Genomic DNA, 19800 nt, shown 5'->3' with positions numbered 1-19800 from the left:
AATTGTTTTCGACAACCCCCTTGACTATGGCAATGGCAAAAGATTAAAGAATCCTCGTACATAGTGTTAGAGATCCTTGTGAAAATTAACAAATTCTTAATAGAATTTTGTCATACCCTAACTTTTGAGGTTGAAATTTGAGCACCATAGTTCTAACTTCTACATCCTGATAAGCAGTGCAACTTTTTGCATAAATCTTGATTCTCTAACTAGTTCGCTGCAATGCTCACATATCCCGATCTGTATTTGTAAATTTCTCAATCACACTAAAAAAATCTCCATCGTGTTTGGATTGGACCTTGATTTTTAAGGAAATATTTTTGAGATATTGTATTTATAAATTCCCATTAATACCCTAGATTCTGTATAAATTCTGATTGTCTAATTAATTTGTCGTGAAAAAGCAAAGTTGAAAAAAAATTGTTTCGATGAGTGGCTTGCTACTAGAAATAAAAGCTAAAAGTTTTTTTTTTACAGAGAGTATTTCTTGTAATCCTCTATATGTATGCAAGGTCACTTTAATATTCTCTTTCACCTATAAAGGGATTGGTCTGGAGATGTTGCCTTCAATGGTCGCACCTCTGTGTGTGTGGCCTATGTCACCAAGGTATAGGGTTCACTCTAGAGCAAGAAACTTCTTACACATGTCCGAGGCGGATCCCTTCCCCCTTTATCTATAGTATAGATTAAAAAGCTTGTGTTGAACCCATTTCAGTACACTTACATAAATTAATAAAACAGGAAATGAACTTTATGAGCTGTCATGTGACTCATCAACAATGTTTGGGAAAGGCCATTTGTGTGTGTGTGTGTGTGTGTGTGTGTGTGTGTGTGTGTGTGTGTGTGTGTGTGTTGTGTGTGTGTGTGTGTGTGTGTGTGTGTGTGTGTGTGTGTGTGTTGTGTGTGTGTGTGTGTGTGTGTGTGTGTGTGATCACTAGAACACCCTACCCCAGGGCTTGCCAAAATAAGGACATGTTTTTTCTGACGGAAGAAAAGAATGGCACACTTAAAAATTTGAAGCATTTGCCGGTATTTACACTAAAATTGTGCCAGTTTCCTTCAAAGCAAGCGCGAAGTCTAGCTAGGATTTTGTAATTGTAACAAGGTAAAAATACACTAAACCCCCTACTGTTTTTGTGAACACGGCTCATGAGAGTAAGCATTGACCTTTCTTTGGAGTGTTTTCTTGCCAAATTACACAAAAAATGATTTTGTTGGTCTCAACCCAAATTACAAAAACATAAACATCTTGATGGTGATGAAGAAAATGGCAAAAAGATGACAAACTTTATTATCTCATATTGAAACATTGAAGGAAGTATGGAAGTAAGAAGGCTTGAAAGTTGTAATCAACAAACAAGCCTTGCTCGACCATAACTTCTTAGCCAATGCAATATGTCTTGCAAGTCCACAAGGAAAATCTTCTAGTATTTAGAATGAAGTCTGATCAAAAGCTTGGATTTGTCGTTTTTTCCATTGCCTCCGAAAATTGTTGTTAGGCATCTTTTGCTGATAATGGAGATAAACCAAGCTTGTAGAAAGTGAACATCGATGCTTTGAAAACCATTTTTTTGGCCTTCATTTTTAAGGTCAAGCTAATGAAACAACCAGGATTTATGCCAAAGATTAAGGTGTTTATCATGGTTTATGAATAAATTAACCAAATTTTGACCTTGAAAATTTTTATTCAAGGAAATTATAATTGAGAATTTTCATATTCAGTCAAGAAATTATGCTACGAATTGGGATTTGCAAGCACTAATGTATAGATGTGTTCAAAGATGTAAGATAAAATAACAGCAAAGTAGGATCTAGGAGTACATGAAAGTAGAGAAACCTTGCAAATTAAACAATCAAGAGGATTAAAAAATTTTGATTTTCATCTTGACACAATGTGTTGGCATTGTCTACCCCACGTTACCCCTGGTCATCGACCATCGTCTACACTAGCTATCAACCATTAACGAACCGACCATCATCCAACATTGATTGGCCAATTGCTAATAAAAAGTATACACATGATATAGCATCTGAGAGTGTTGGAAATACATTTGTATGAATGCATGCAAAGATGCAAAAGATGAAGGAGAAGTCAAGATCACACAACATAGGAAATAGTATCATTGGTGCGCTAATACAAAGATAAGGTTTACCCTACCATGATGGACATATATATAAGGCGAGGGAAAAAAAAAAAAACATCCTAACAAGGAAAAAAGCCGTGGCAGTCCTAAGTGTGCTCCAATACATCATTACCATAATATGATAACAATCTCGCTTGGAAACCATGATAACCATGATGTGTGGGGGACCATGATTACCTCCTGCACCAATGTGGCATGCACGCTTATTCCCTGTACAATTTTGTTTTGAAAATCTCCTATTATTTTTTATCTCCATCTAACCTCCTTACCATCCTTGAACTTGGGGTGAAATGCACTAATTATAGATTCACCGGCACTGACATTGCGGTTGCACTCTATGCTTACATCGGTGTCTTTAAGAACAAACCAATTGTGCCGCAACATTTCAACTTCATATGGATGTAGTTCAGTGCCCTCTGCCACTACCTAAGTTCCATGTGCTAGTTGCAGCGGATCAACAATCATGTCTCATAGTTGTTGCCATCTCATTTCAACCTAACATAGTGAATCCCAATCTATCATCGGCAACGTCAAAGGTCAATTGAACCCCTTGTTGGTGGATGTTGCCAAGGATACAAGGGAGAGAGGAGATTTTGGCAAGCTTATGTAGATATGTTTGTCAGAAAGCTCCGACCTCTAGGGGAGGTATGTGGTCGGCTTCGTCTGCAAAGTGGAAAGTCATCGATGGAACTCCCTCAAGAAGAATATTCTCTTGTATTCCTCAGTTTAGTATGTAGCAGAAGTCAAAGAAGAGCCTCACCGGCCGTCAAAAGTGAGTTGCTTAGTAGAGGCAATGGGCATATATGGCGGCCCTGATGGTGTCCCACAATTGGTCGTGAACACATCGAGGCATTCGGGTGAAGAAGCCACCAAAGTCAATGTAGACACCGTCATCCCCGGTGTGAGGAAATGAGTGAAAATTCCCTCGTTATTAAGAATCTAGAAATAAGCTCTCTCTCTCTCTCTCTCTCTCTCTCTCTCTCTCTCTCTCTCTCTCTATATATATATATATATATATATATATATATATATATATATAGATATTTAAGGTCTCTTGGGATAGTTCTTATGACGTTAAAATTCTCTTCTTCTTTTTCTTCTTCTTCCTCTCTCTCTCTCTCTCTCTCTCTCTCTCTCTCTCTCTCTCTCTCTCTCTCTCTCTCTCTCTCTCTCTCTCTCTCTCTCTCTCTCTCTCTCTCTCTCTCTCTCTCTCTCTCTCTCTCTCTCTCTCTCTCTTTCTCTTGTTGATAACAGTTTCTAGTTTTTGCAGTCATTTTGTATTCATATTTCAATTTATGAAGATGTAAGATATATGATTCGAATTACTTTAAAGGCTTAAGGCCTACGCTGTCCTGCAAGGTCTTCACCTACTTCCTCTCTCTCTCTCTCTCTCTCTCTCTCTCTCTCTCTCTCTCTCTCTCTCTCTCTCTCTCTCTCTCTCTCTCTCTCTCTCTCTCTCTCTCTCTCTCTCTCTCTCTCTCTCTCTCTCTGCCTATGATAGGACCCATCTCTCTCTCTCTGCTTGCGACAGGACCCATGAGACAACAGATATTGTTGTGAAGTCAAGACCTCAGTTCTGTTGTTGAACACAGCAACCATCCATTCTTACAAGCCTTGGGTTGTCAAGTAAAGCACTACCAAGGAAGTCTTGGAAAATAATCGCATAAAGAGCACCTGCACACACAAATACACACAGTGACACCGCTATCTCTCATGAAAACGATGGAGCCAGGAAAGGATATGAATTTTTGCTTCTTACGTGCAGAAGAACACATGGACTACAGCCCATTGCACTCCTTCTTTACAATGTGGCACCGATGGGAGTGACAACAAACAAGATAAGCATATGCTTGAGGAGAAGGATACCAAAGCCATGCCCAGCAATAAGCGCACTAGTTATCGATGTTTCCACTATGAGGGCTTCTGGTTGCCCTCGCAAAGCAGACCAGCGCTAATAAGCTCCTCCACTCACCCTGCCTAAAACCTGTCAAAACCAGTTCACGCCGGTGCGGACTGGTTTCAACAGGTTCCAATGATAGCTTTTCAAAGCTACCTACAGGCTACTCTGAAGGTTTTTTTTTAAATAATATCAATTTCAAAAGGAGTTCATATGGCCTTCACAATCATAATTCAAACCCATCCACGGTGGTGCAGACCGGTTTTAGCATGGGTAGTTGTCATTGCCAGTGATGGCAAATTCGAGCGCTAGTGTGGCGGGGCCGGGCGCTCTTGTTGTAGATTTTTTTTATGTTTTATATAAAATCAACAACTTGGTATATTTAAAAAAAGGCTCTCATGCATGTTGGAGATGTCAGACAGAATGGGTCCACGGCACTGCAAACTGATTCTAGTGGTTGTTCAATCCCTCACATTTACCCAAAAAATCCCAAAATGTCCTTCAATTGTACCAAGATTCCCTAATTAACCTTTTAAACATCTCTACAATCTCCTTTTCGCAACTCTTTATAGGACGATTGATTCTCCTCAATAAAAGATGATAGATTTAAGATTAAGATGGTATTGAGGCCTCTTCAGATGAAATCGTTCATCATTTTTAGAGGCGAATGCCCCTATTTGTGAGCGTATTGGTGAATAAATTTATCTAAGACACTATAAATAGATCTCCATTGTCATAAACATTAGACTGTGTTAAGATTGGGGCAAATACATCCCAAAATGATGCAAGGGTATATTGGGAGTTTCTAAAATTGGAGGGGTATTTCGAGAATTTCCACAAATTTCAAGGGTATTTTGGCAATTTTTCTTTTTATTAATATAGCTATGATCAAGTTTGATACATTCTTTAAAAAAATTGTTGTAGTTTTAGTGAAGAAAAGTCTAGATGTGTTTTAGTGTTTATGAGAGTATCATGACTTCACGTAATTGGCATGATCAAATTGTATATCTCATTACGTAAAAATTAAATACTCAAACACTGAGGGCATTTAATTATGTAGTCCAACAATTGGTCATGGTTCCCAAAGATGGGGAAGGGCTTTGTTGACTCATGATCCTCTCTATAAATGATCAAATCAGTTCAGTGTCTGTCATCAAAGGTTTTGATGATTCCGATAATCATGTTTATTGTTGATGAGAGTGAGAGTATAGACCTTTGGGTTTGGTTCAGTGACTAAATATCTTGAGACAACTAGTAGGAAAGAAGCTACTTTTGAGCTGTGTCTTTTCAGATAGTGTCCGAGGTGGCTCGATGTGTGGATGAGGGGAATGGTAGCCACATACATGTGGATAGAGGAACATCTCTATGTAGAGACCATCTCTATTTCTTTGTCATACTCTACGACCATCTCTTTTTCTTAAATCACTCTAATTCACAACTAAATTTATTGAAGGACTCGCTCATTTCTTTTGTTGCTCGGAAAAACTTGCTCGTCATCTTGTAAGACTCGAATACCTTTAGCTTGCTCATTTTTGGTCCTATCTTTATCATTAACTCTACATTAGAAATTGGTTGATTTGTAATATCATTTGAAACCTACATAGGTAGCACATGTGCATCATTAGCACTTACATTTGTACTCCCACCATTGGAATACAGACAACAACATACCATATACATTCTGTGAGTTCATATTTTTCTTATTGGTACATGCTAACAAGTGTTGAACTATATATCATATACATTTTGTAAGCTCATATATGTCTCCTTGATTCATGCTAACAAGGCCTGAACTATATCTTCCACAAAAACAACATCTTGAGTCATCAAGATACGATTCATTTGAAAATAATACAATAGGCTGGATGATTCCTTGCCATGTGAAGCCTCATACCTCGCCTCATACGGACTAATAGACCGCAATGCTTTAATGAGACACCAATTTTGTATATATGCAACACATATGACAACATCAAGCCAAAGTCCATAGCCCTTTCCAAGAGTAGATATGGATAGATATCAACGTTGCAAAGCTATAGTTTGTGTATCCTTTACCCAAATAGACATACTAGATTTAGCCTACTGTCCCATATCATTTTTTCATTTGACATTAATTTGATGGATTTGATGTCCTAGGGGTATCCTCATGAGGGTGATGATGCTGAGTGTGAAAGAGAGGGAAGGAGAAGGGGAAAGGGAAGAACCTAGTACACAGACCTTTGGTGGATCTTGAGAGAGTAAATATCTCTCTCCTCCTTATTTACTATATGAACCAAAGAATAAGTGGGCGGTCACCCGCCCGGTTATAACCAGCCATGGCCTGAAACCCAACAATCTCCCACTTGAAGGCTAACGTGGCCCAAGTGGCTAAAGAATGTAGGGGCTACTATGTACAAATGTACAAAATCGTAAAGCATTACTATAGATTCACCCTACGCCCATCATCTCTATGCAATGTGCAAATCGCTCGAAGAATAGGCTCTTTGTTAGAGCATCCATTGGGTTTTCATCCGTGTGAACTTTGGCTAGCTCAATGAGTTTGCTAGCCAAAATATCTCGTACCACATGATACCTGACCTCTATGTGTTTTGACTTGGAGTGAAACACGGGGCTCTTTGCTAACGCAATCGCACTATGACTATCGCAATGTAGCATTGGAGTTTGGTGTATATCAAAATCTCCCACTGGACAAGATAACCACACAGCTTCCTTACTAGAACTAGAAACTGCAACATAATCTGCCTCAGTGGTGGAAGACAAAGTGCAATTCTAGATACATGACCTCCAAGAAACTATAGCTCCAACAAACAAGAAAATATAGCCAGATGTGGATTGCCTAGTGTCCACACAACCCGCATAATACAAATCAGTGTATCCAACTATGGATGCATCAATGTTCCCAAAGCATAAGCACTTGCCAGCTGAGCCCTTGATATATGTCAAGATGTGCTTCACTGCTTTCTAATGCTTTCTGCTTAGATTTGCCATAAACTTGCTGACCACTCCCACTGCATATGCAATGTCTGGTCGTAAGCTAACCATGGCGAACATGAGACTGTCAACTGCCAAAGAATACGGCACCTTTTCCATCTCTTCCTTTTCAACATCCAATTTGGGACAATCATGCTTGCTAAGTTTTCTTGTATGCAGCCATAGGGGTACTCAATGCTTTCCTCCCTTGCATATTAAAACGTTACAAGACCTTGTGAATATACTCTTCCTGCGAAAGTTCAAGTATACCAAGTTTGTGATCTCTCTTGATACGCATACCAAGAAAGTGAACATTGATGCATTGACCTTTCCTTGGAGTTTTTTCTTGACAAATAACACAAAACATGATTTTGTTGGTCTCAACCCAAAAGAGAGAATCACAAAAACATAAACATCTTGATGGTGATGAAGAAAATGACAAAAGGATGACAAACTTTATTATCTCACATTGAGACATTGAAGGAACAACAAGTCAACTTGAAAGTTTGAACTTGTTGGCAAACATTCCAATCTCATTGTCTAAGCCCTTTTCTAATTGAGTAATCGACAAACAAGCCTTGCTCGACCATAACTTTTTAGCCAATGCAATATGTCATGCAAGTCCACAAGGAAAATCTTCTAGGCTCCATTGTGCTTTGTCAAAGAAAAAATTGAACCTTCTCGGCAAATTTTCAAGGTTGTCCCAATAAAAGTCTTGCAAACTTTGGCACTATTTAGAATGAACTCTGATCAAAAGCGTTCAAAACCCAAAGTAAGCTTGGATTTTTGAGTATTTCTGCTTACTTTGAGTTTATGAATAAAATACCCAAATTTGGGTATCTGTTCAAAACCCAAAGTAAGCTTGGATTTGCCTCTGAAAATTGTTGTGAGGCATCTTTTGATGATAATGGAAACCTCTCCAAGGGTAAACATATATGATGGTTTGAGAGTCACATATGTACGCAAACCAAGCTTGTAGAAAGTGCACATTGATGCTTTGAAAACCATTTTTTCGCCTTGATTTTTAAGGTCAAGCTAATGAATTAACTAGGATTTATGCCAAAAATTAAGGTATTGATCATAGTTTATGAATAAAATACCCAAATTTTGACCTAGAAATTTTTAATCCATGGAGATTATAATTGAGAATTTTTCATATTCAATCGAGAAATTATGCTACAAATTGGGATACATGAGCACTAGTGTTTAAATGTGTTAAAAGATGTAAGATAAAATGATAGCAAAGTAGGATCTAGGAGTAAATGAAAGTAGAGAAACCATGCAAATTAAACAATCAAGAGAATTAAAAAAATTGATATTCATTTTGACACAATATGTTGGCATTGTCTACCCCATGCCACCCCTGGTCATTGACCATCATCTACACTAGCTATCAACCATTAATAAACTTACCATCATGCCAATTGCTAATAAAAAGTATACACATGATATAGCATTTGAGAGTGTGGGAAATTTAGTTGTATGAATGCATGCAAAGATGCAGATAATGAAGGAGAAGCTCAAGATCACACAACATAGGAAATAGTATCACTAAGTGCGCTAATACAAAGATAAGGTTTACCCTACCATGATGGTCATATATAAAAGCCGAGGGAAAAAAAACCTCCTAACAAGGAAAAAGTACCATGGTTGTCCTAAGTGTGCTCCAATACATCATTACCATAATATGGTAACAAATCTCGCTTGGGAATGATGCGGTCAACACAAGCAAGCACTCATGTATAGGGAAGTGCTATACCCTATGTGATCATCCACAAAGGGCAGTAAGTCCGAAGGTTTTCACCATCCAGCTTGGCATACCTCTAGCTTGCTCATTTTTAGTCCTATCCTTATCAATTATATCTTGTAAATTTGCTAGTTGACATGTAATATCATTTGAAACCTACATAAGCTGCACATGGCACTCATGTACAAGGAAGTGTTACACTGAGAGATACCCCTCCCCAGGGGTCTATGCACAAAATATACAATTTACATTTTTTATAGAATTCTCGATATACATCAAAGTTGCAAAAGCATTTGCATAGGGGAGGAGTTCTCATTGCCCAACCAAGCATGGAGTTTAGGCCATGAGCCGGGGACTGCATCCAAAGGTACCTAACGACTAGTGCTACCCCTGAATGGGTGTTATGAATGAAAGCGTAATCAAGAAAAATATAACATTGTGGAGGGTGCATATATGTGTACACCACGTTGCGGGAGAGGGAGAGAGAGAATATAGTGGAGGGTGAAATAGAGTGCACATAGATATAAGAAGATGACAACAGAGAATCTTTAAATGCCCATCTAAATGGAGCAGACAACCATGTATTAATGCAATGACAAAATCTAGGTATACCATAACATCAAAAAGTTTATGAAAAAACAACTAGCAGAGCATCGGACCATGTGAAGAGATCGTTGGTCCACCCATCCACTTCTGCTCTACTACGGGTAGAGAGAATTTCACTTTGTCGGGAGCGAGCTAGAACACCTCCAACCTATCTGAGCTGGACATAGTCTGAGGCCACTTCGCCTCCCTCCATGAACCCGAGCTTTGAAAGGATCCCAAGTAACAGTAGATGGTAGGGTATCAACACCAACCTTACTAGTTTAGGCACCACGCCTCTTCGATGCCCAGCACCGGGTGTTTAGGCAAAGCCAAGTTAAAATCCCCAATGTGTTAGCCATGTAGGTCATTCAACCCCCGACACACTAACCGTGTAAATGAGCCTAACAAAAAGAAGAAGACCTAGGCAACACCCCCGATCCAGCAAAGCCCCAGGTCAGTGACCCTTTAGTCTAAGGCTAAGTGATGTAGGTGATCCTAGTCTTGTAGTGACACTGCCATGAGAAACATAACACATGAGTCCAATCACAATAGCACTTCGCAGATGCACAAACCATCTTTCCCAAGCAATTAGATTGTATAGGGTCTCTACCCTTACACGTCTACCATAAACCATCCAAATCACTTCTTGATCCAATTTGAAAACCATAAGCCATAATCCAATCACATCACACGGGCAAGCACTCCAACCAACTTGGGTGAGGCGCGACCAACCCTGCATAACCACTTTAGAACATAACATGGCTGCAAAAATTTTGGCAGCATAACCAGATCCAGAAAAAAAAATCATGAACCACACCAGCTTACACCATAGAATATCAACCATAATCTATAAGTGAATCTTAGCCCTTGAACATGAATCATAATCACAATGAACCAACTCCCACACTTGGAGTTTGACACATCCCCTGCAATCAATCGGAGTCTACACACATGCGACCCTTAAGAAGTGATTCTTTCATGCATAAAACGATTTCTCCCAGCAACTAATCATGTTAGAAAAATTCAAATTTGACCACATCCAACCATGAAAAGTTGATGCATCACATTTGCACTTCACCTCCCTAGCACATGGAGCAGGTTACTGACCTAGGAAGGTGGAAAGCAATCATAACCATGCATATGAGGCATCCACATCAATCCATGAGTTCCCACACATCATATGATATCATTCCATCACCATAAATATGATACAAAACAGCTCCGACCTTTAAGTCAACCATAAACCATAACTTCACATATATGCAAAAAACCAATTTTTGGCATTTTCGGGAGTATGAAAAACATGCAATTGAAAGTATTTGGGATCAAATCAATGCATCAAGCTCAGCTCCATAATATTGTGGTGTGTGATCGTGTAGGTAGAGTCTGGCCACCTAGTGTGGTCGGACATGTTATGGTTGTAACCAACTCAATATAAGGAGTGCTTGCTCCAGGCAAGGCACGCTCATTTGGGTTCTACTCTTGTCCACATGTGAGTACACCACATTGGTAGAGGCGGCGGGCACAATTTCTTGGTAGTTACACCAGCTTCTTGGTTTTTTGGTAGTGATGGCGATGTTCATCTATGACCCTGGCTAGGATATGGGCAAAATCTTGTTGCCTCTACACCTTGCTTCAGGCACCGCTTGCTTTTATCTTGATTTCTAAGAGGTGGGCTCAATCAAACTCGACTGCACCTATCCCTACTATGAGTTTCCTTCTAGGTCTCGTCAAGACCATTGGCCAATCTTCATCGTTTCGATCGGTCTTGAGCCTTGCATCAGTCGTCCCACACAGCCCTTGTGATTTCTGCAATAGCTCCCAACACACGGGTGCGCACTTTTGTAACTGGTGCCATGGCGTCCCACAATGACAATGCCCAAAGACTAGGAGGTAACGCCATCATCAATGCACTGAGCCACGCCAGCTTATTATTACACATGGACTTTCAGGATTGCTTTGTGTATCATCCCTTTGAGAATTTTTTGATTCCCGGAGGTAGACCATCAGCCCATGGATTGAGATGTTCGAGTACCAAGCATGATTTTCCCCAATTCGGGCAACTAGATCAATGCAAACCCCTCCATGGTTGCACGAGATCCTACTGCAATGCACCATCATTGCATGCTGCTGTGCAGATTACCTGCCATCTGTTTCATGGCCAATTACAATCAAATCTTATACAACCCTATGATCGTCTTGAGCCTGTAGATATTCTTATTGCAACAACAATACCAGCATGTGAGGACAATTCAGATGGTTGCATCATCCGAATGCTTTACTTGCAACAAGAGTTGCCACAATATTATTGCAGAGGGGTTGTTTCTTTGGTCATGTGCATTCGCAACCAGTCTTACTTGCTTCATGCAACACGTTCTTTTGCTCCCACATTTCCAAATTCTTGGATTTTGACGATTGCCTTTTTCATGATGTTGCAATTCAAGGTGTCAACCAGTCCAATGGCAACGACATCAAGTACTCATTCCAATATTCTATGGGTGGAAGTTTTCTTGTTGTTGGAAAATTGAGTTGTTGTAGCATCACTACAGAGGTGCTTTTGTCGACGAGAGAAGTCAAGAGATGTAGATCACGACAATTTTACTCCCTTCTCACTTTTAGCTAATTGGTTTTCCTTGCAAAGTTCTAGTTTTCTTCTTCAATTTAGCATTGCTTCTAGCATAATTTTCCCCATTCAATTAAGCATCAAGTCAAGCCCACCAAACCCCTTATAGAGATGGATGTATGTTGCAAAAATATCGCCCCTAGCCCTCATTTTGTTCTTCCTCATCTTGTATATTACATTGGGATAGCGACCTAATGTTTGCATAAGCAAGATGTTTGAGTTCCATGCCTTGATGATGATTAGCATGATGACGAGTCTAGCCCCCAAGTTCAGTCCCTAGCCCCTAAACCATTGTATGATCACTCCCCCTAGATGAGGCATCGGAGTTTGTGTACAGTCCTTTCTCAACCCAAAATTGCAAAAAATATGTCCATCTTTTTTCTCCCTAAGGGGGGAGGTGTGGTGTGTGGTCATGTAGGTAGAGTCCGGCCACCTAGTGTGGTCGGACATGTTATGGTTGTAACCAACTCTCTAGCATAATATAAGTAGGTGCCTGCTTCAAGCAAGGGACGCTCATTTGGGTTCTACTCTTGTCCACATGTGAGTACACCACAATATAGACTATCACTCTATCACATTACTTTACCCATATGGTACTCACACAACAAACGGTAACCCCAAAAGAAAGCTACTTTATTCATATCTGACTATGCGGTTCGGGATGTTTAACCATATACTCCCACATAAGTTTATGGCCATCTAATAATTGAAATCAACTCACCAAACAGCTCGGTCAACTCACGACGTCATATGGTACCCCTCCCTTGGTAGCACCCCTACGCATGTAGGTAAAACCGGCTATAGAGTGATTAATAACTCGCATTCCCGAAGTGATAACGGAGACCTAAAATCATTTATTATCACGTTTCATCAAGCTTTTCAATTGGTTAAGTGGGTTTGCCCATCCGGTGAATCTATATAGTGGTTCTCCAAGGAGCTTGGAGTCAAAAATTGTGGTTTAGTGAGCAGCAAATTGTTTTTTGATCATATCTCTTAATTCTTGCGTGTTTTTCACATGACACCAAAGAGAGAAAATTCTCTAAATGATGTGTTTTATCTCTGGTGTAAAGGGTTCGAGCTAATTCATGGTGGTTTGTGATTTATGACCAAAACAATGTTCCTACCTCATCTATGACGTGAAACAAAAAGCGCTTTTTATGCACGTACATGATCATAAACACATCATATGCATAAAGCAGCGTGTTAAATATGATGAAATAATCATGGGGCAACTTTGTATGTACTCGGTTGATCCATACATGCACTCGTATGCGAAAAAACAATCACCGAGAGGGTGACTACGCAAAAAAACGACAGAGAGAGAGAGAGAGAGATGATGGCTATGGAGTTTAGAGCTTCTCACCGTGCTTTAGAATCGGTTAGGGACTGTCGAAAGGCTTCTTGCTTTGCCGCAAGAGAGTGGTGATGAGAGCTACGTAGAGGTATCCGCCACGAAAGCTTCAGGAGAGCGCGTACACCGTGAAATGAGAGAGAAGATAATAAGCAAGTAGAGAGAGTGTGTTCTGAGAGAGAGAGAGAGAGAGAGAGAGAGAAGAGATTATGGATATGGTGATAAAGAGCTTGCACCACTCCATCTATTAGATACGTATAGCCTTGCGGTAGTAGACGCAACAGATAGCACTGAAAACTATGCACTCTATGCCAATTTATAGGTTCTGCAGCTCAGCTGCCCGGAGTGTGCCCCAAGCTGTAGGTAGCGCTAGTTTCTTGCCTGGAATAGCCCCTAGCTTTTGGGAAAAAGCTCCAATCTTTCATAAAAACAACCCTTTGCTTTTCGTGGTCAACTATCCCACTTACCATTCAAATTTTACAGCAAAATTAAACATCCGAGAAGTATCTGGGCAACTAATGGAGACCGTAGCTAGACTATGCCACTCCATAATGTCTTGACATAATTATGACTTTCCCATACTGCCCCGACGTATTTACAGTACATAAAAATATTTTCCGTAAAAATCCCGTCTGGTCTTGTTTTGCTCTGGGTGATCATTTTTAAATCCGACGGAGACTACAATTAATATCTTTACATTTAGGTCATCATAAAAAGCACATTGCTTTTCAAAAACGCCGAAACGCACGAAAAGATAAAAAATAGTGTAAAAGCAAAATTTCCTAAAATTGAACCACGAGTTTCCCTCGTCCACTGGACTAAGAAAGCGGACTCGCTTTTCACTAAAAAACACTAAAAATCATGAAAAGCTATAAATAGCATGAAAAGCACTCAAAAAGCAAATTTTTACAAAATTGAACCATAGCGTCCCCGAAACACGTAGATTAAGGATCCGACCTTGCTTTTTGTAAAAAAGCATAAAAAACATGAAAAAACTAAAAATATCGGATTTTTCCAAAACTGAACCAAACGTCCGTCTAACCTACTGGAACATGGAAACAACCTTGCATTTTACTTTAGAACCTTCCAGTACTATCAATCAAGCATCTTAACACTAGAATGGTAACAAGACACTTTTATGTCCTTGGACACTTTTGTGTCCTGTTAAGTGACCATTTTGCTTGAATTATTTGAAGAGTATGAAAATGAATTTCTAGGTGCTATATATCCACAAAGTTTCCTTATGAGCTGAAAAAAACTTAACATTTTTTATTGAGTATCGATCTCACCATTAACCTTACTCTTGCACAACATTTTTGAACCTAAACTGTGTGAAAAAACGGGTCCTGTTTTTGGTCTTTTTTCAATTTTTGGCAACTATACCACTCTAAACTTCATGTTTGTGAGGTTTAGATGGCGTTAGGCCTTCATATTTCTCAACATGTTTTGATGCTTGTAGGGAGAGCTAAGTGTTAAAATTGAAAGTTACGACCAATTTATAAGAATTGCATAATCCTGTTTTTAGGCCAAAATTAGCACTTTTATGATTTTTTGGGTGGCTTTCTTGATATCCAAATTCAATTTTGATTGTGCAAGTGTAATGTATAACATAAAGCTAATCTTCCTTGAGTTTTGGGGGACCTAATATGCTATATAGCATAGTATATGATGATGGTTGAGTTTTTTGATTGCTGAAGAATACGATACATTTTAGAGTAGCAAGTATAACTTTCTCAATATTGCTAGTTTCTTAGGCCAATTGTGTGTAATTTGTAGGTAGTAACCATATCTAATCATAGACTACAAACTTGGCTAGATATTGAGTAGTTTTTATGGGTTTCTAGAGGTCATAATGCTAAACCTAGTTTTTTCATGTTTGCTGTATTTAGCACTTTATCATTGCCCCCAAGGTTCCAATTGTAAGAGATCCATTATCCTTTTGACATGCTCCATGGCTCCTTTTTAATCCAAAGGCCCAAAGGAAACTAATAAAACATGTATATAGTATCTGTATTGAGCGTGACTATAGAAACTTTGATGATAGGTCTGGAGAATGGCAAAAATGCAACTTTTTTGTACCTTTTTTTTTTACCAAAAACAAATTAGTGAGGTAAAAGTAACCATATGTTTTGGTCACCAACCCATTGAAGTTGACGGGGCATTTTATCTCATGTCCTACAAAAATCCCCAGTCTTATTTATATGCAATCAACCGTAAGAAATTGTTGTTTTGGGCAAAATGCACTGGTCCATCAACTTTGGAGGCTTGTAGTGACCAAGGGATGAGAAAAATTACAAGTTTCTCATTTTTTCCATATGTAGTAGTTATTGAACTATAAGATCATGAAAGGATTTTTCAAAATGAGTGGATCTACTATGGTTTTGGAATTTTTTCCCAAAACCCTCAAAGGACACTTTTATGTCCTGTTAGGTTATCATTCTAGTGTTAAGTAAAAATTTGGCAAAATATATATTGAAAGATATTTTTCTTATTTCTAGAAGAGACCCAAAAATTGGGGATCTTACATCCTACCTGTATGATCATTCCACAAACAGAATTAAGACCAAAGGTTTGCACCAACCATCTTAGAATACCTCTATCTTGCTCATTTTTTGTTCTATATTTATCATTAACTCTGCATTAGAAATTGGTTGATCTATAATATCATTTGAAACCTACATAGGCGGCACATGTGTACCATTAGGACTTAAATTTGTACTCCCACCATTGAATAGAGACAACAACATACCATATACATTTTGTGAGCTCATATTTTTCTTCTTCCTATATGCTAACAAGTGTTGAACTATATATCATATACATTTTGTGAGCTCATATATGCCTCCTTGATTCATGCTAACAAGGCCTGAACTATATCTTCCACAAAAGCAACATCTCGAGTCATCAAGATACGATTCATTTTCAAATGATACAATCTCTGACCTTTGCTTTCTAGAATGTAGCCAATTTTTTGCGTTGTTGTTCAAGCACCAAAGATAAGCCAAGCAACTAAGCCAATGCAAGTGACAAATGGATGACTCCTTGCCATGTGAAGCCTCATACCTCACCTCATAGAGACTAATAGACTGCAATGCTTTAATGAGACACCAATTTTGTATATATGCAACACATATGACAACATCAAGCCAAAGTCCATAGCCCTTTTCCAAGAGTTGATATGGATAACATTGCAAAGCTATAGTGTGTGTATCCTTTACCAAAATAGACATACTAGATTTAGCCTATTGTCCCATATCGTTCTTGCATTTGACATTAATTTGATGGATTTGATATTCTCAATGATCTTGTCTATCATCGTGGCAAGTTTGGTTGCAATCAGATACATATGCTTGATGAAATGCATAAGTTACATTAGTGGTTGTAGACTCGTTTTAGTGATTTGGGTATCACTTGAGACCAAAATTTGATTGTAGCATGTCTTGATTAGGTTTTTCGAGAGTATGACACCCTCTCATAGCCTCCATTTACTAGTTGGGTCAGCTAGGTCCCTTGGATTGACAATTATGTATGAGGTTTTTTTGTTATCTTGTTGCAATAAGATTACCAAAGTTGGGGAACCATGTAACATTTTATGAAGGTGTTTAGGATGAGGTAACCTAAAATAGAGAAAAACCATGTACTGAGGCGGTCCGGGGCGGGCAACAAGAAGAGAAACCTCTAGACACCCTTCAAGGCTTCCGTGCTGCTCAATGGGGCTGGGGCACAACACAACACAAACCAAAACAACAAACCCACAGCCAAATCCCAACTACACAAGGGGCACCACCTAGTTTAAGAGCGAACTAGGACGCAAAAGAGGAGAATCGTTAGAGCAACCCACAAACAAGCAAGGAATTTACACTAACCCTAACACCAATGGAACACTCTCACACACTAAAACAAGAGAGAGAGAGAGAGAGAGAGAGAGAGAGAGAGAGAGAGAGAGAGAGAGAGAGAGATGGTGTACAACTTAGCTTCAACTTTATATTTTGCACAAAAAGGAACTTAGAGCTTGCGGAATCAAGTGACAAGATTTGGTTATAGCATCACTAGCACATTGTCTTAGGGTTATGGGAGCCCTCTCACCATCCACCCTCTTACAATGGTAGCCAAACAATAGCCAATGAATAACAAGCAACAAAACAACAACCTTCAATGAAACAAGTCACCTTATGAAGCTGAATGAGTTTGCCAAGCCAAATTGGAGGAGAAGCGTGAGCCTTTGGACATGAACTGCACCCAAAACTACCAATTCATTGATGTTGGGGTAGATACAACAATGGTAGGAAGAATATCTTCTACTCGCACTCACTCAATCTAGCTCAAGCTTTTCTATGCACCAAGGTGATGGTGTATAGAAATCTTACTCTCTCTTTACAACCAAGATAGAACTGGCGTGTGATACGCTCAATCTAGTGTGCAATGGTATAGTGATGTCTTTTACAAGGAGGAATGGGTTCTATTTATAGGTTTTAGAAGCCTTGATTAGGATTAAGCCTAATCAATTTTATTAGGAAAGATCAAGGATTATGAATTTTTATGAATTTCAAATGAGAATGGGGTCTCTCTTTTCTCTTGAGTCACATGGATGTGGGCTCAAGTAAGAGAATTATTGATGTGTTGAAAGGAGAGAAACTTCCATGGGAGTGAGTGAATTTGGTTTACTTGTGCGGTTGCCTACTCCATATGTTGATAGTGTGGGTGCATTTTTACAAGAGAAGTTAGTTGTTAGTGGTAATAATCACTAGAATTGTTAGTGATACATTTACAATGGGTAGGATGAGTTGATTTGATGAAGGAAGAGGGGTGAATTAAAAGAGAATCATTGAGATGGTGAAGCTTTGAAGAAGCTTGAACTCACCCTTGTGTAGATTGTGGAAAAAATAACCGCTGGTCTTCTTCTTCTTCTTCGCTTCTTTACGCCGCCGCCACTGTTGACCACCACGATGAAAAGAGGATTTGTTGATGAAAAATCTTCAATTTGCAGAAGATATCATGGTTAAGATGCTGAATTTTAGATATTTTTAGGAGAGGTAAATGAAATTGTAACATAGAAGCAATAGAGAGAGACATGGAGAGGGTGTATGTATGTAGAGGTTCATAAAAGAACCATAGGGATGAGAGAGAAGGGTAATGGTGAAGAGGGTGGGAGAAGCCATGGAAATTGCAGGTTTGAGTGAGGGAAGGAGAGGGAGGGATGTGTAAGAGTGAGTAGGTGTGTGGAAGGGTGAGAGAAGACTAAGGGCTACTTGTGAGAAAAGTGGGCAGACTGGGGTCCACTCAAAAAATCATAGCTCACCGCTGGTAGCTCCAAAAATCATGAAAAAATTTGAAGTCATTATTCAAAGCGTGGGCTACATTTTCTCTTTTGACCACCACTCCAAATTCGGAGTGGAAATAGGTGCCAAAATTCTCACCAAAAAGCCTATTTTTTATGCCTGCAAACGTCTTTTAGTGGCCCCCTCCTTTGTTGAATTTGTACAATGCATCCAAGAGTGAGCCCCTCCTTTGTCATATTATAATACAAAGCATCCAAGTTGCCCTTGACCCATGCATGGAGGAAGATTATTGGTGAATAAAGAAATATATACATGGTGGGACTAGTGTATGGACTATTCATGGACTTTAGCTCAATGAGCACATGGTGTTAAAATAATGAGTAAAAATATGGAGGAGTTATGGATATGGAAAGATATTGGAATCATATGATATGGTCCCTCCTTAAATTATTTTGGGAGAAAGAGGAAAAGGTATGCAAGTAAATAATATAATAAACGTAACCAATGAGTAGAAATCAATTTTTTGTTTTCACGAGGGTGAGGGTGAAAATGTGGGAGTGATTTGTATAAAGGAAAAATATGAGGTTAGAGTATGTACATATTGGCAAAAAATATAATTAAGGTGTAAGAGGATGAAAGAAGGTGTACATAGGTTTAATAAAACACACACCTAAGTAGAAATATTTAAATAAAATACCAAAATAATAATAAAAAATCCCTATATTTAGGCCATATATACAATGAAATATTTACACACAAAGAGGCCATAATATACTTTTATTTTTTTATTTTTTTTATTTTTTTGGCTCAACTAGCCCAGTGACTAGCTAGCTGAGGGTTTTTAAGAAGATATGGGAAAAGCCCCCTAACTCACACACGCCTATGTACAGTGAAATGGTAGGGATAGCCATAGCGTTTGGGTGAATTTGGTAGGGTGGAGTAACTTACTATGGCAATTATGGAGAGCGGAAAAACGGCTATCAGTACTTAGATTCATTATCTGGAATTTATGTAGATCACTCTAGAGTAGTCACCTTATTTTCTTTTTAGCACATAGTTAGTAATTGGTTTCTCTAACTCTATTAAGGGATTTGGGAGCATTGGGGTACTTGTTGGAAACCTCTTTAGTGTGTTTAGATTAAATCTAGACCAATGGGATATTCTTTGGGATCTTGGATGAGTTTGGAAGGTATTTACTGAGTTG

This window comes from Adiantum capillus-veneris, chromosome 9, assembly GCF_014529385.1.
Source record: "Adiantum capillus-veneris isolate H3 chromosome 9, ASM1452938v2, whole genome shotgun sequence".
NCBI classification, from domain to species: Eukaryota; Viridiplantae; Streptophyta; class Polypodiopsida; order Polypodiales; family Pteridaceae; genus Adiantum; species Adiantum capillus-veneris.
The sequence above is the reverse complement of the archived record's forward strand: the minus strand, read 5'-3'. Positions refer to the sequence as shown.